This window comes from Tenrec ecaudatus, chromosome 4 (genome assembly GCF_050624435.1).
Source record: "Tenrec ecaudatus isolate mTenEca1 chromosome 4, mTenEca1.hap1, whole genome shotgun sequence".
Classification (NCBI taxonomy): Eukaryota; Metazoa; Chordata; class Mammalia; order Afrosoricida; family Tenrecidae; genus Tenrec; species Tenrec ecaudatus.
The window spans coordinates 19,197,548-19,202,347 of record NC_134533.1 but is presented as its reverse complement, the minus strand read 5'-3'; the positions used below and the strand labels follow the sequence as shown (position 1 = coordinate 19,202,347).

At 37.4% G+C, this 4,800-nt stretch overlaps 1 pseudogene; it reads left to right on the top strand.

The window, feature by feature from the left end:
- Positions 1-3,062: 3,062 nt before the first annotated feature.
- On the top strand, positions 3,063-4,009 carry LOC142446424 (olfactory receptor 8H1-like; annotated as a pseudogene).
- The last annotated feature ends 791 nt before the right edge of the window (positions 4,010-4,800 follow it).

The window sequence follows — 4,800 nt, the reverse complement described above, 5'->3', positions numbered from 1 at the left end:
TGTGTCAAGGTTTTATACTCTGACTATATAGTTCCCTTAACATGTCTGAGAATATATCCTTAGAGGAGCTGGATTGTATGAAGGACATTGTGGAATCTGGATTGCAGGAGGACTTGTTAACCAGCTGGGATGTTGTGAAAATGCTAGACCGTGCTTGCTGAAACTGAGGAAGCATTGAAGCACTTGTAGCGAAGATCGAGGATTGTCGACTCTAGTGTAGATTACAACTCAATGTGAAGATCACAGCCCTCACAACTGGACTCATGGCAGCAGCATGGAAAATGGAGAAAAGTTTGAAATTGGTAAGGATTTTGTCAAGGTTCCACAATAGATGCCCATGGAAGCAGTAGCCAAACGAACAGAGACATGAGGGAAATCTGCTGCTCAAGACCTCTTTAGACAATTGAAAAACAAGGGTGTTACTTGGAGGCCTGAGGTGAGCTTAATCCAGGTCATGGTATTTCAAGGCCCTAGTATGAATGTGAAGATTGGACGTTGAGTAAGGAAGACCGAAGAAGAATTGATGTTGGAATTGCGGTTCTGCAGAAAAATATTGAAAGTAGCATGCAATGCTGCAAAGACAAACCAATCTGTCTGATAAAGAAAGCCATGAGACTGCTCCTTAGAGCTAGAATAGTGAGTCTGCACCTCTAATACGTAGCACATGTTGTCAGGAGAGACCAGTCCTAGAAAAGTTGTAGTGCTGGCACTGAAAACATGGAGAGCCCGTGATCTAATTTATAACTTTGTATGTTCTTCTCCAGAGCATACTAAAACCAAATGCACTGCCATGTAGTTGATTCGTGCTCATAATATGTCTGTGCCTTTGATTTTGATTTTTACTGATTACCTGAGTATTAATCTAACATTATTTTTACTTGTGATTGTTCACATGACAATCCATCTGCTGCTGAATACTCTCAGTAGGAATTAAGCTGGAGGTCACTAGGCAATGTAAGCTACCTGGAGTTGTAGGATTTATAAAATGCTAATCTAACTTAAGTCAAGACTCATTTTAATTTCTTAGGATAAAATCAGGAGAAGACGCAGAGCAGACAATATTAGCGTTCTATGAAGATAGAGGAGAACACCTAGAAAAAATGCTTCAACATAGTAACATTCATTATTCATCTTTATTTTCTTATATTTTAACTTTCATAAATGAATTTATTTTATTCCTCTGATAGTCCTGATCTTTAAAACATAAAAATAACTCAGTATAAATACATACTATTATATTTAATTATTTGAGCTTCATGTTACAAATCAATTCAATATGTCTCTAGAAAGGGTTTCTCTGACATTCTAGTAAAAACTGGAGGTTATCACAAAGGAAGACAGAAACCATCGTGCTCTGTGTCATGTAACTACGAAGGGAGCACATAACTTTCTGTTACAAGCCTAACTTGAATCCACGTGTCATCAAGCATTTATTCTTGGGAATGTGCCAACCAACCTCCCAAAGAAATTAGTCCCCTCGGATGACCACATGATGCATTTTCATCAGGGTCTCATATATGAGATGCACTGGAACGATTAGAGTGATAGGCTAGGGTCACTCTGCTCTACTTGCATTCAAAATAGCTCCCGGATGTCCTTTAGAAAGGTAGTTAACTGGTGTACTTCACATTTGGAAAGCAACTAACTAATATTTGAATATTAATTCACACTATCTCAAAAAATGTTTTAATGAAATGCAGAATTAATGCACCTGAAAAGAAAGTATTATTCCATCACAGGACATTTGATATTAATTGCTTTAAGTATTTTACTAGGAAGAAATATTTAACCTCGATCAAAATCTAGATAGATCACTTAAGAAGAAAAATTGTCACCTTTCTTTGGCTCATGGTAAGTCTATTTCTAAAAACTGGATGCTGTATGGTGAGATCAGAGAGGGTCATCTGCCTCAGTGGTGAAGTGCCCAGCTGCTAGCAGGAATATCAGGATAATGAGCTCAACAGCTGTCCACTCGAAAAAAAAGATGCTCAGGAGCCCGTGTAGCTCTGAGTCAACTGACAGCAGTACATTTGCACTTGGTTAAAGTCAGAGCTGTTCCTATTGAGACACAGTAAAAATAAGTGTAAATGTGTTTTCTTTCTCTTACCATATGTACATGTGTGTATATGTGTGTATAAATGTAGACCTTGCCCTTGGTAGAGCTAGAATTTGTGCAGACAGATATATAGAGTTGATAGAATCAAAAGTATATATCGAATGGTCATATTTATTTTAAAAAGAAAATTAATCAAATTCACAAGGAATTCTTTAATAAAACTTTAAGCAAGCAAATTTTCTAGTTGAAATACATAATCTGTATTCCAATACATATGTTATAATCTACATTTTAATAAAAATCCTAATGGTTGATGTATCTAATTTGTCAGTTATTTCCCACTCAGTGCAACCCTATAGGACGAGAGAGAACGGCCTCTGTGAGGCCCTGAAATGTTACATGAATTAAAACATAGCCTTCTCCCCAAGAGTGACCAGTGGTTTCAAACTGCTGACTTTATAAGAAGGAACCCAACGCGAAACTACTACAAATAATAAATAACATTGGAAACAAAAAGCAGGAAGGGATGTTTTTTGTAATTGTTTCCTACCTCCATATACTTTGCCTCAGGATGTTGAATGTAATGGTAACCAAGAAAACAGTATTGTCTGGAAGCTTGCTAATATTGGTCATGTGGTGGAATCATTTAATCAACATTTACTCTCTGTGAATTAGGAAAAATTTATGCAACTATTATCTCAGTGTATGGTGTAAAAATGCATATGACAGTAAAGCTTTGGTAAGATATTTCCTGGGGTTTAAAGATGTTAATAGAGAGAAGAATTGGGGTCATTGTAAGTTTCATTCTAATTGCATAAAAGTTGTTCCATTCTATTATAAAGTTTCCAATACCATTAATACCCATTTAAAAGTGGCAAAAAATAGATTTCATCTCTACAATCCACTCTTTTTATGAATTTAGAGAAGAAGAAAACAAGCAAAATCTGAATGAAGGGTCCAATGCTGAGTACAAACTTTCTTCTATAGATCTAGGAAGTTGTAAAATATGGGTCGAAGGAACAGCACGAACGTGCCTGACTTCATCCTTCTGGGACTGACAGACTCTGAAGAGCTCCGGCTAGTCCTCTTTCATCTATTTCTCCTAATCTTCCTGGTTACTGTGCTGGGGAACGCAGGGATGATCCTCATCATCTGACTGGACCTTCACCTTCACACACCCATGTATTTCTTCCTCAGTCACCTGTCATTCCTTGATCTCAACTACTCATCAGTCATTACCCCTACAACCTTGGAAAACCTAATATTTGCCACCAAGCATATTGCATTTGGAAGCTGTTTTGCTCAAATGTATTGTTTTGTCTTATTGGGTGCTACAGAATGTTTTCTTCTGTCCGCAATGGCCTATGATCGCTATGTAGCTATCTGCAATCCTCTACAATACCCAGTCGTCATGTCCCCATCTCTCTGCCGCTCTCTCATCACTGCATCCTACCCGATTGGCTTTTTTGATTCATGTATTACTGTTCTGCCCATTTACACCTTGCATTTCTGCAATTCCAATGTCATTCATCATTTTTTCTGTGACATCACTCCAATTTTAACCCTCTCCTGCACTGACACACATGAAGTGGAGTTCATAATTTTCATCTTTGCTGGATCTACCCTAATGGTGTCTCTTATCACAATTGGTGTGTCTTATGCATCCATTCTCTCTACTATCCTCAAAATCAATTCCACATCAGGGAAGCAAAGAGCCTTCTCCACCTGTGCCTCTCACCTGCTGGGGGTCACCATCTTCTATGCTACTATGATTTTTACTTACTTAAAGCCAAGGAGCTCCTACTCTTTGGGAAAGGACCAAGTGGCCTCAGTATTTTATACTATTGTGATTCCCATGCTGAACCCGCTCATTTATAGTCTGAGGAACAAAGAAGTGAAAAGGCTGTCATTAGACTTCTGCAGAAGAGGGAGAGCACCAGACATGTAAGATGACAGTGTTGTAAGTATTTCATCTCAAGGTCTCTTTTTCTTACAGTAGTTATTCCATAGGTCATTCTTTCTTAAAACCATTTGCTCTTCAATAATCTTTGCCCTGAATAGGATCTGTTCCTATAATTTTGGTCCAATAATAAACAAGTCATTTTTATAAAAAGTATTTTACCGAAAATTAGGTTGGACCTTGTATTTCTAATAGTCCACATTGTACTCAATAAGGTAAACTACTAGTTAAACCCCTCATTTCAATGTGTTATACTGAGAAGTACAGCACATTGTTTACCAGCAGTTGTTTTACACTTTTTTAAAATTTGACACACCAGTTTTAAATTCTGAGTCAGTTATTCATCTCATTGCTCTAATAAGTCATTTATTCTGTCAACCTGCATTTTCTAGCCGGTGAAAATACATATTATTTCCTTGTCCCTAAATTAATAGTGACATTAGACCTCTCCAATGCTGCAGTAATTAAGGTCATACTAGTAAATGCTACTTTTTATATCTGTGAAATGTTTCAGCAGCTCTGGCAGAATAACGGTTAGAGCAGTCAGCTGCCAAGCCAATGTTCCGTCGTTTGAATCTCCCACCTGCTCCTTCATAAAAGGATGTATCACCAACTTCATTACAGATTCATGGAAACTACATGAGATCTTATTGCCTTGTCTGATAGTATCACTATTTTTGGGAATTGACTTGGAGTCCGAGGGTAGAATTTAAATATTTTTAATAGACCATGTCCTTTGCTATGAAGGATATTCACTGATTGTTTGCAAATGAATTGGGGGTAA